We start from the raw sequence: 13,308 nt of genomic DNA, 5'->3' as shown, positions 1-13,308 counted from the left end.
GAGGAGCTGAACACCACAACTGGTACCCCACTTTTAAGACCAAACCCTGAGAGACAAGCCTCCAAAACATCTAGCTTTGAGAACCAACAGAATCTGTATCTGTGAGACCCACAAGGCTACAGCAAACTGAGAACCAGTTCTTAAAGGGCTCACATGCACAGACTCACCCACCAAAGGACCCAGAGTAGAAGCAGCCAACAAAATCAGGCCCAGTATTTTTGCTTTTTAAAAAGGCCTACTTCCTAATCATAAAGCTTTAGCCTGAAGGGCAAGCTTCTAATTTAACACACATCTAGGGCCCAACTACAATCTTCTCCAAAAACTGAATGGGCCAACAGGTACCATCTTCATGCTCTCCCTCTGCCAGGCCAGATGTTCTGTTTCCAAAAAGCTTGTATACACATCTGTACCCCAACTTTTACACCTCTGACCCAGAGAACACATTCCTTCATAACCAAACTCTGGTGGCCAGTGTGGCTTGTGTTCATGGGTTCAACAGGAAGTAGTGAGCAAAGAAACACTTCTTATCTGGCTGTCATACCATTAACACTCCGTACATAGGGCACAGACAGAAAAACCCACCTAACTCCTAATCCTTCCTCTGATTGAGGCGTATTCACATACTTTAAAAGCTCCTGCCTGAGGGTATGGTTCAAATCAGCCTGAACCTAGTAGCTGACTGTTCCCACTTTGGGACACTGACAGTCTTGTCATACTCTCAATTCCTGAGAGTCACTAAGAATAGAGTAGGCTACTAGGGCAATCACAAAGGTTTGAGAGACAACCAAGACCAAGAGCAGGACTGAACAATAAAGCTCATCTACTACACAAAGCCACACCTACAAAACTGCAAAATATGGCTGTTTGATCTAGTGCACAGAAACCAACACGGTCATAGAAAATGAAATAAAAAAATATGTTCAAAATGAAGGAATAAGATAAAACCTCAGAAATAGACCCAAATGAAATGGAGATTGGTCAAAAGGTGAGAATTTCAACAAAAGAGATAGAAAATATAAGAAAATACCAAACAGAAGTCCCAGAACAGATGACTACAATAACTGAATTAAATTATTCAATAGAGAAGTTCAACATCAGAATAGATGAATCAGAAGAAATTATCAGTGAACTTGAAGACAGGGTTGTGGAAGTTATCCAAACAGAGCAGCAAAAAGGAAAAAGAATAAAAGAAAGAGAAGGTAGCTTAATGGGCTTATGTGAAAATAATAAACAAACTACCAATCAAGTTATAGGGGTCCCAGAAGGAGAAAAAGAGAAAGAGGCAGAAAATTTATTTGAAAAAGTAAATGAAAACTTACCTTTCTTTTCCCTGGGGAAAGAAAGAGAGATCCAGATCTAGTACGCCTAAAGAATACCAAATTAGATGAACCCAAAGACCCACATCAAGACATTTTACAAAGTATCAGAAGTTAAAGACAAGGACAGAATCTTCAAAACAGCAGAGAAAAAAGAAAACTTGTTTTGGGAACCCCATAAAACGATAAGCAGATTTCAGCAAAAACGCTGTAGGCCAGAAGAAAGTGGTATGTTATATTTAAAATGAGGAAAGGGGAAAAAAGTCAATCAACAATACTCTATCTGACAAGGTTATCCTTCAGAACTAAAGGAGAGAGAGAGCTTTTTCAGACAAGAAAAGCTAAAGGAATTCATCACCACCAGACTGGCCTTACAAGGAATGCTAAAGGACTTCTTTAAACTGATAGAAAAGGAAGCTAATTTGTAATAGGAAAACATGAAATTATAAATTATAAATCCCACTGGAAAGGTAAATATATAGAAAAATTCTGAATAATCTAATGGTGTAATGGTGGTGAGTTAATCACTTATAAAGTAAAAGTAGTAAAAATAACTATATGATAATTTGACACAAGATACACAAGATAAAAGATCTAAACCGTAACATCAAAAATATAATACGTGGGGTAGAAGAGTAAAAATGTAGAGCTTTACAACGCATTTGAAGTTATCAATTTAAAATAGTCATAAATACAAAATGTTTTAAGTACCCACCATGGTAACTACAGTGGAAACACCTATATTACAAAGGATAGTAAGAAAGGAATTTAAGCATATCACTACAGGAAACCATCAAATCACAAAGGACAGAATGAGAGGAATAAAGTAATAAGAAAACCACCAGAAAACAACAAAATGGCAGTATATACACACCTATCAGTAATCACTTTAAATGTAAATGGACTAAATTCTCCAATCAAAAGACACAGAGTTGCTGAATGGATTAAAAAATACAAGACCCATCTATATGCTGCCTACAAGAGACTCACATCAGATACAAGGACACAGACTGAAAGTGAAGGGATGGAAAAAGGTATTCCATGCAAATGGAAACCAAAGGAAAGCTAGGGTACATACACTTCTATAAGAAAAAAAAGAGTTAGGGGCGCCTGGGTGACTCAGTAGGTTAAGCAAGCAACTCTTGATTTCAACTCAGGTCATGATCTCAGCATCTTGGGAATGAGCCCCACATAAGGCTCCACACTGAGCACAGAGCCTGCTTAAGATTCGCTCTCCCAGGGTGCCTGGGTGGCTCAGTGGGTTGGGCTTTACCAGAAGAAAGTGATTTTGGCTCTTGATTTTGGCTCAGGTCATGGTCTCAGGATCATGACACTGAACCCCACACTGGGCTCCATGCTGAGCGTGGGGCCTGCTTAGGATTCTCTCTCTCCCTCTCCATCTGCTCCTTGCCCTCCCCATGCAGGCTTTCTTTCTCTCTTAAAAAAAGACTTAAAGACAAAGATTGTAGTAAGAGACAAAGATGATCATTACCTAATGATAAAGGGATTAATCCAACAAGAGGATATAACATGCAAATATTTATGCACCCAATATAGGACTACCTAAATATATAAAGCAAATATTAAAAGATCTAACAGGAGAAAAAGACAGCAATACAGTAACAGTAGGAACTTGAACACACCATGTTCACCAATGAATAGATCATCCAGATAGAAAATCATTAACAAAACAGTGACCCAAAACAATACTTTAGAGCACATTAACTTATACATACACAGAACCTTCCATCCAGAGAATACATTCTTTTCAAGCAGAAATGGAATATTCTCCAAGACAGGTCATATGTTAAGCCACAAAACATGTCTTAACTAATTTAAGAAGACTGAAATCATATCAAGCAACTTTTTCCAAACACAATGGTTAAACCTAGAAATCAATTACAAGGAGAAAACTGGACAATTCACAAATACATGGAGATTAAACAACATGCTATTGAGCAACCAATGGGTCAAACAAAACAAAACAAAAAAAACCTTGAGAGAAATGAATATGGAAATACAGCATTACAAACTCATGGGCTGCAGCAAAAACAGTCCTAAGAGAGAAGTTCATAGCAGTAAATGCCTACCTCAAGAAACAAGAATCTCAATAAACAACTTAATTTTACACCTCAAGGAACCAGACAAAGTAGACAAATGAAGCCCAAAGTTAGTAGAAGAAATGATATAGCAAAGCTCTGGGCTGGGCAGCAGGAGGGGTGGTGGGGGAGACAGGACGGGACGGTGACAAACAGACTTAAAAACAACAACAATGAAGTCGAAAGCTTGATTTTTTGAAAAGATAAACAAAATAGACAAAACATTAACTAGAATTACCAAGAGAAGAGAATTCAAATAAAATCCGAAATGAAAGGAGACGTTACAACTGACACTACAGAAATACAAAAGATCATAACTACTATGAAAAATTATACACCCATAAATTGGCCAACCTAGAAGATAATTCCCAGGAACATACAACTCCCAAGACAAAATCACAGAGAAATAGAAAATGTAACCAAACCAATTATCAGTAAGGACATTTAGTTAGTAATCAAACCCTACTTACAAATAAAAGTCCAAACCTAGAGAGCTTCACCGGGGAATTCTACCAATAATTTTTAAGAGAATTAATATCAACCCTTCTCAAACTCTTCCAAAAAACAGAAGAGGAGTGAACACTTACAAACTCATCTTATGAGGCCAGGATTACCCTCATATCAAAACCAGACATAAACACTACAAGAAAATTACAAGCCAATATCCCAGATGAACATAGATGCAAAAATGCTCAACAAAATATTAGCAAACTGAATTCAACAATACATTAAAAGGATCATACATCAGGAGGAAGTGGGATTTAGTCCAGGAATGCAAAGATGGTTCAACATTTGCAACAAACAAGGTGATACACGACATTAACAAAATGAAGGATAATAATCATATGATCATCTCAATTGATGCAGAAAAAGCGTATGACAAAATTTAACATCCATTTATGGTAAAACCTCTCAATAAAGTAGGCCCAGAGGGAGCATATATCAACTTAATAAAGGCCATGTATGAGAAAACAACAGCTAACATCATACTCAATGGTGAAAAGCTGAAAGCTTTTCCTCCAAGATCGGGAACAAGGCAAGGATGCCCATTCTTGCCACATTGTTTCAACATAGTAGTAGAAGTCCTAGTCAGAAAAATCAGAGAAGGAAAACAAAAGAAATCCAACTGGGAAAGAAGAAATAAAACTATCACTATTTGAAGATGACATGCTATTCTACATAGAAAACCCTAAAGAAACTACAAAAAAAAAAAAATATATATATATATATACACACACACATATATATATTAGAATAAACACATTCAGTAAAGTTGTGAAAACCAATATACAAAAATCTGTTGTTTCCATACACTAATAACAAACTATCAGAAAGAGAAATTCAGAAAACAATCCCATTTACATCAAAAAGAATAATATACCTAGGAATAAATTTAACCAAGGAGGTGAAAATCTGTACCCTGAAAACTGTAAGACATTGGTGAAAGAAACTGAAGGCACATGTTCATGGATTGGAAGAATTAATATTATTAAAATGTTCATACTACCCAAAGCAACATACAAATTCAATGTAATCCCCATCAAAATTCCAATGGCATTTTTCACAGAAATAGAAAAGACAATTCTAATATGTGTATGGAAGCACAAAGACCCAAATCGCTAAAACTATTCTGAGAAAGAACAAAGCTGGAGGCATCACACTTCCTGATTTCACACTATATTACAAGCTATAGTAATCAAAATAGTATGGTATTGGCATAAAGACAGACACACAGGTCAATGGAACAGAATAAAGTATCCAGAAATAAAGGCATGCATATGTGGTCAATTAATTTACAACAAAGGAACCAAGAATATATAATGGGAAAAGAACGGTCTCTTCAACAAAAGTGGGAAAACTGGGTAGCCAATGCAAAAGAATGAAACTGGACCACTATCTTACACCATAAACAAAAACTAACTCAAAATGGAATAAAGACTTGGACTAAAGACTTGAACCTGAAACTATGAAACTCCTAGAAGACAGCAGAGACAGTAAACTCCCTACATCAGTCTTGGTGCTGACTTTTTGGATTTGATACCAAAAGCAAATGCAACAAAAGCAAAAATCAGCAAGTGGGACTACATCAAACTAAACAATTTCTCTACAGTCAAGGAAATCATCAGTAAAATGAAAAGGCTAACTATGGAATGGGAGAAAATATTTGCAAATCATGTTATCTGCCAAGGAGTTAACATCCAAAATATATAAAGAATTCATATAACTCGTAGCAAAAAAAAAAAAAAAAGAAAAAAAGATTAAAAAATGGGCAGATGGGGCGCCTGGGGGGCTCAGTTAAGTGTCTGACTCTAGATTTCAGCTAAGGTCATGATCTCAGGGTGGTGAGATGGAGCCTGCTTAAGATTTGCTCTTTCCCCCTCTCCATCTGCCCCTCCCCCCCCATGCACACACTTTCTCTAAAAAATAAAGGGGAGAGGGCAGAGAATCTGAATAGAAATTTTTCCAAAGAAGATATATGGCTGGCCAACAGGTACATACAAAAGATTCTCGGGCGCCTGGGTGGCTCAGTCGTTAAGCGTCTGCCTTCGGCTCAGGTCATGATCCCAGGGTCCTGGGATCGAGTCCCACATCGGGCTCCCTGCTCTGCGGGAAGCCTGCTTCTCCCTCTCCCACTCCCCCTGCTTGTGTTCCTGCTCTCGCTATGTCTCTCTCTGTCAAATAAATAAATAAAATCTTAAAAAAAAAAAAAAAAAAAAAAAAAGATTCTCAACATCACTAGTCATCACAGAAATGCAAATCAAAACCACAATGAGGTATATCACCTCACACCTACCTGTCAGAACAGCTATTATCATAAACACAAGAAATAAAAAGTTGGCAAGAATGTGGAGAAAAGGGAATCCTTCTGCAGTGTTGGTAGTAATATAAATTGGTATAGCCAGTATAGAAAACAGTATGAAGGTTCCTCAAAAAATTAAAAATAGAAGTACCCTATGAGGGCGCCTGGGTGGCTCAGTTGGTTAGGTGACTGCCTTCGGCTCAGGTCATGATCCTGGAGTCCCTGGATCGAGTCCCGCATCGGGCTCCCTGCTGGGCAGGGAGTCTGCTTCTCCCTCTGACCCTCCCCCCTCTCATGTGCTCTCTCTCATTCTCTCATTCTCTCTCTCTCAAATAAATAAATAAAAAATTAAATAAAATCTTTAAAAAAAAAAAAAGAAGTACCCTATGAGCCAGCAATTCCACTTCTGGGTATTTATCTGAATGAAACAAAAACACTAAGATATATGCATCCTCATGTTCACTGTAGAATTATTTACAATAGCCAAGACATGGAAACAACTTAACGGTCAACAGATAAATGAACAAAGATGTGGTGTATATTATAAAAGTGAATGATATTCAGCCACATAAAAAGAAGAAAATCCTGCCACTTGTGACTACGTGGATGGTCCTTGAGGGCATTATGTTAAATGAATTAAGTCAGATTGAGATAGACAAACATTATATGATCTCACTTATATGTGGAATCTTAAAAACCCCAAACTCATAGAAATAGAGAGGAGATTGATGGTTGCCAGGGGCAAGGGTGAGGGGGTTTGGGAAAATGGGTGAAGGTGGCCAAAGGGTAAAATTAAAAAGGCCTGGGGATATAATGTACACCGTGATGACTATAATTAATAATGTATTGTACATTTGAAGGTTGATAGGTTAGTAAATCTTAAAAGTTCATATCACAAGAAAAAAAACTTATAACTATGTGTGTATGGATGTTAACTAGACTCAATGTCATAATCATTTTGTAATATGTACAAATATCAAATCATTATGTTATACACCTGAAGCTAATATCTTATATGTCAACTACACCTCAATAAAAACCAAAATAATAACTGGAGACTTCAATACCCCACTCACAATAATGTATAGAACAACTAGACAGAGGATAAATAAGGAAAGAGTAGTAGAAATAACACAATAAACCAATTAGATCTAACAGACATATACAGAACATTCTACACAACAGACAGATCTAACAGACATATATAAATTCTTCACAAGTACACATGGGACATTTTCCAGGACAGAGCATATACTGGGCAACAAATTAAGTCTCTATGTATTTTTTTTTTTAAAGATTTATTTATTTGACAGAGAGAAAGAGAGAGAGAGAGAGCGCACAAGCAAGGGGAGCGGTAGACAGAGGGAGAGGGAAGAGGCTCCCCACTGAGCAGGGAGCTCGATGCGGGGCTTGATCCCAGGACCCGGGGAGCATGATCTGAGATGAAGGCAGACACTTAACTGACTAAGCCTCCCAGGCGCCCCAAGTCTCTATGTACTTTAAATATACTTATCCATACAAAGTATCTTCTCCAACCACAGTGGTATGAGGTTAGATATCAATAACAGAAGGAAAACTGAAAAATTCACAAAACTGTGGAAATTAAACACTTTTAAACAATCAACAGACTCAAGAAGAAATTACAAGGGAAATGAGAAAATACTTAAAGACAAAAATGAAAATACAATATACCAGAATTTAAGGGACACGGCAGAAGATGTACTAAGGGGAGGGGCATTTATAGCTATACACACTTAAAATATAAGATCCCAAAACAACAACCTTATATTACAACTAGAAAAAGAATGAACTAAACCAAAGCTAGCAGAAAGGAAAAGATAATAAAGATTAGAGCAGAGAGAAATGAAATAGACAATAGAATGAAACCAAAAGCTGGCTCTTTGAAAGGATTAATAAAATTGACAAAACTTTAGTTGGACGGACTAAAAAAGACTGATAAGGGGCACCTGGCTGGCTTAGGCAGTAGAGCATGGGACTCTTGATCTTGCGGTCATGAGTTCGAGCCCCACGTTGGGTGTAGAGTTTACTTAAAAACAAAACAAGACACAAATTACTAAAATCAGAAATGAAAGTAGGGACATGACCAATTCTACAAAAATAAAAAGGATTATGATAGTATTATGAATAGTTGTATGCTAATACATTGGATAACCTACATGAAATGGCTCAATTCCTAGAAACACAAAACCTACCAAGATTAAATCACAAAGAAATAATGAATCTGAATATCAGACCTATAACTAGTATGATTGAATCCACAATCAAAAAACCTCTAACAAAGAAATGCCCTGGACCTGATAACTACATGGGCGAATTCTATTAAACATTTATATAAAAACTAACCAATCCTTTCCAAACTTCTCCAAAAAGTTTAAGAGGGAACACTTTGTAACTCATTTATTAGGCCAGCACAACTTTGATACCAAAGCCAGACAAAGACATTCCAAGAAAACTACAGACCAATATTACTTATGAATATTAATGTAAAAACCCTCAGCAAATTAATAGTAAATAAAAATAAGCCTAATAAAGGGATTACACATCATGACCAAGTGGAATTTATTTCTGTAATACAAGGATGGTTCAACATAGGATAACTGATCAATGTAATATACCACATTAACAGGAAGAAGGGAAAAAAAGACATGGTTATCTCAATGCAGAAAAAGCATTTGACAAAATTCAACACATTTCAATGATAACGTTAAAAAACTAGGAATAGAAGGAAATTATCTCAACATAATAAAAGCCATGTATGAAAAAAGGTAAAGATATCCACCTTCATCACTGGAACATGGTTCTGGAAAGTCTAGGTAGAGCAATTAGGCAAGAAACAGAAATAAAAAGCATCCAAATTGGAAAAGAAGTAAAATTATCTGTGTTTACAGATGGTATAATCTTATATGCACAAAACCCTAAAGAGTCCACAAAAACAAGTGTTAGAATAAATGAATTCAGCAAAGCATCAGAATACGAAGTCACCACACAAAACTCAGATGAATCTTTATAAGCCCGCAATGAACAATCTGAAAGGCAAATTACAAAAACAATTCCATTTACAACAGCATCAAAAACAATACTTAGGAATTAACCTTAAGAAGGAATTTACCTTAGGAAGGTAAAAGACTTGTACAATGAAAACCACAAAACATCGCTGAAAAAAAAAATTAAATTTGGCATAAACAGAAACACAGCTCATGTTAATGGACTGGAAGACAATATTATTAAAATGTCAATATTACCCCCAAGCAATCTACAGATTCAATGCAATCCCTACCAAAATTCCAATGAAGATTTTTTGCAGGAATAGAAAAACCCATCCTAAAATTCATCTGGAATCCCAAGGGATCCCAAATAGGCAAAATAATCTTGATAAAGAACAAAACTGGAGGACTCACACTTCCTGACTTCAAAACTGAAAGGTACAGTAATCAAAACAGTATAGTATTGGCATAAAGACAACAGATAGATGAATGGAATAGAATAAGAGAACCCAGAAATAAACCCTCATATATATGAGCACATGATTTTTGACAAGCTTGCCAATACCATTCAAATGGTGCTGGAAAAACGGAATATCCATATGCAAAAGAATGAAGCTGGAACCTTCCCTAACATCATATACAAAAATTACTCAAATTGGATCAAACATCTAAATGTAAGACCTAAAACAAAACTCTTGGAAGAAAACATAGGACAAAAGCTTCAAACATTGGCCAGGGCAATGATTTCTTGGATATAGCAGCAAAGGCACAGGAAAAAAAGAAAAAATAGACAAATTGGACTTCATGAACATTTTTAAAAACTGTACAACATAAGACACTATCAAGAGAGTAAAAAGGCAAACCACAGAATGAAAAAAGATATTTGCTAATCATGTATGATAAAGATTTAATCTCCAAATATGTAAGTATTCCTAAAGCAACAAAAACCAAACAACCTGTTCAAAAATGGGCAAAGGACTTGAACAGACATTTCTCCAAAGAGGACTGGACTACAGTGTAAGATCTGAGTTGGCTTTTCTTATCCTAAAGCAAGTGCCCGACTTAAGCTTTGAATGCAGAGGCATCTGCTTCACCCCCTCTGAAGAAAGCTATTTCCAATGAACACAAAGCCAGCCATAGGACTAAAGAGCCAGGCTGCCTTCCCACACTGAGAATCCTTTGTTTTAGAGATCTTAGTTAATTTCACTAACTGACCATTTGGGCCACTTGTTTTTTCTCTTCCTGTGCTATATTCCTACTCTTACGTTGTAAGTTAACCAATAAAGACCCAGCCCTTGAAACCCTAGGCCCCCACCCTCAACGCCAGTAAAAGCAGAACCCCAGTCCTGTTCTCTCATTCTCTGTCTCCCTCTCTGCACCAATTACCTGGTTGTGTGGCCCCCATGGCAGGCCTTGTACACTCCAGGGCTTGTAAATAATCAACTACTTTTTTCTTCAGTTTTCTAAAGGTTTTTGTTCAAGGGCATCTTGCAATCGTAAGAACCACAAGGTTCGGTCCAATCATAACATAGGTTTGGAAAGGGGAAAGGTCCTTGGGAAGCTCACTAGTTCCAGGCATTTCTATTCAATAGCATTACCACAGATAGGCTGAGACTGGCACAAAACGATGGCCAATAGGGATGCCTGGGTGGCTCAGTTGGTTAAGTATCTGCCTTCGGCTCAGGTCATGATCCCAGGGTCCCGAGATCAAGTCCTGCATCGGGCTCCTTGCTCAGCTGGGAGTCTGCTTCTCCCTCTGCCTGCTCAGCCTGCCACTCCCCCTGCTGTGCTCTCTCTCTCTCCCCCAACAAATAAATAAAATCTTGGGGGAAAAAAAAAAAGATGGCCAATAAATACATAAAAAGATGTTCAATATCACTAATTAGGGAACTGACCTCACACCTATTAGAATGGCTACTATAAAAGAAAAAAAAGAAAAAAACCAAAATCGGTGAGGATGTAGAAAATCTGGAACCCTCGTGCAGTTGGTGGGAATGTAAAATGGTACAGCCACTGTGGAAAACAGTATGAGGGGGGTCCTCAACAAATTAAAAACAGAATTACCATATGATGCAGCAATTCCACTTGTTGGTACATATCTGTAGGGGTCAGGGCAGACCTCTCTCAGAATGTGCCACTTTGGCATATGGATTGTTTTGTGCTAAAGGCACTTGAGACCCTATAGGCTCAAGAGAAACTTTTGTCCTCCTTTAACAATACAGAACAACCTAAACTGGGGGGTCTTTTCCAGAATAAGAGTTATTAACAGAGATAAATTTTATCTGAGCCACCCATCTGTATGGTAGGACAAACATCTAATCACCAAATATCTGCTCTTTTTGCTGCCCTGTAAAGTGCATTCCTTTCCTCTGAAGTCCCAGACCCCAAGGCCTTTTCCCTTCATTCAGAATGACATATATACCTCATTTCGTCAGTCTTTCCATGTCTATGTGGTTTCCTTGAATGTATGCCTATTAAATTTTATTTTCTCCTGTTAATCTGTCTTGTGTCAATTTGATTCTTAGTCCAGCTAGAAGACCTTTGAAGAGACAGGAATTCTTGCCACCCCACCCCCTCAACATATCCAAAAGAATTGAAAGCAGGGTCTCAAAGAGAGATTTGTACACACCACATTGATAGCAGCATTATTCACAATAGCGAAAATATGGAAGTAACCCAAACATCCACTGACAGATAAAAGGATAAACAAAATGTGGTATATACATACAAGGGAACATTACTTGGCTTGTAGAAAAAAGGAAATTCTGCATTATGCTATGACATGGACGAACCTTGAGAATATTATGGTAAGTGAAATAAACCAGTTACAAAAAGACAAATATGTATCCATTATTATGCAGTACTTAGAGATGTCAAATTCATAAAGACAGGAAGCAGGACAATGGCTGCCAAGGACTAAGGGGAGTGGAGAAAGGGAAGTTCTAAAGTTTCAGTTTTACAAGATGAAGAGTAAGGGAGATGGGTGGTGGTGATAGTCCCTCAACATTATCAATCTGTGTAATACCACTCATCTGTATGTAAAAAAGGTTAAGAGGGCAAATTTTGTTACATTTTACCACACACAAAACTTGGTACACCAGTTTTCCTTCTCCACCAGAGTAAAAAGGAACTGCACGTTAAACCCAAACACCCTGCACTAACATGTAATGTCTTCTACAATCTGGATTCTTCCTACCTTCCCAACTGGATCATTGCGCAGGCACAGATTACATGAATGGTCTACGCACTATCCTGGGCTAACAATGACATCTTGTGGCCAGTAATCATTTTTCTGCACAGTATGACTAGGTGCTTCTCAAACTTTCAAATATGCTTAAGTGGGAAGGGGGGGGTCTTGTTAAAATGCATATTGTGACTCAGCAGGTGGGGTGGGGCCAGGATCTGTACTTCCATGCAACTCCCAAGTAATGCTAATGCTTCTGATCTGGGGAGCAGCCCTGGAGCAGCAACAGTCTTCAGTTCATTGACAACTTCACTTGTGGAGGAACACAGGTGTTCCCTGGTCACCCACTTCTCTCCCCATTTTACCGGTTACAGCTTCCTATACTGTCATGATCCCATCCACCATGCCTGTGAGCATTTCCTTCTGAACTCCTCCTTCCCATTTTCTACTGATTCCTGTCCATTTAGCTCAGGAGGATCTCTTTCTCTCTGCACCTGTGTCAAATCAGTCTCGACTGAGAAAATGAAGATAGTTTCTTCTCTCAAGCACCTTGCAGGTTTGAGACAATAGCATAATTGACTGTCACTGACCCTCTCCTCCCTCTTCAGTTAAGCAAAACGGCTGGGCTTCCAAGTTAGGTTCCTGGGTTCCAAACCCGCTCGGACCTAACAAACCTCACCTGAGATCGTGGGCAAGCCACATCCCTTCTGTGAGTCTGTTTCCTTAACTCTAAAAGAGGCGGTAGCAATGGCACCTTCCTCTGGGCTGTCCTAGGCATTAAGAGACAGTGCCCATAAAAGCCGCTGCATCTCTTGGGCTGGGGCACAGCGGCCCCTGCTCCTCTGCACCGCTGGCGTCCGCCCACCCTCGGGCGTTCCCTCCCACCTGCGGGCGCTCCCCCCCA

General features: G+C 38.1%; 1 protein-coding gene across 3 annotated transcripts in view; it reads right to left on the bottom strand.

Annotated features, from left to right (window-relative positions):
- The window catches only part of CENPP (centromere protein P), a 241,093-nt gene that overhangs the window by 222,049 nt on the left and 5,736 nt on the right, over window positions 1-13,308 (bottom strand). The window lies entirely within an intron of this gene.

Source organism: Phoca vitulina, unplaced genomic scaffold (genome assembly GCF_004348235.1).
Source record: "Phoca vitulina isolate PV1807 unplaced genomic scaffold, GSC_HSeal_1.0 scaffold104, whole genome shotgun sequence".
In the NCBI taxonomy this organism is placed as follows: Eukaryota; Metazoa; Chordata; class Mammalia; order Carnivora; family Phocidae; genus Phoca; species Phoca vitulina.
Note: the sequence above shows the minus strand (reverse complement) of the source record. Positions and strands in the feature narration are given on the sequence as shown.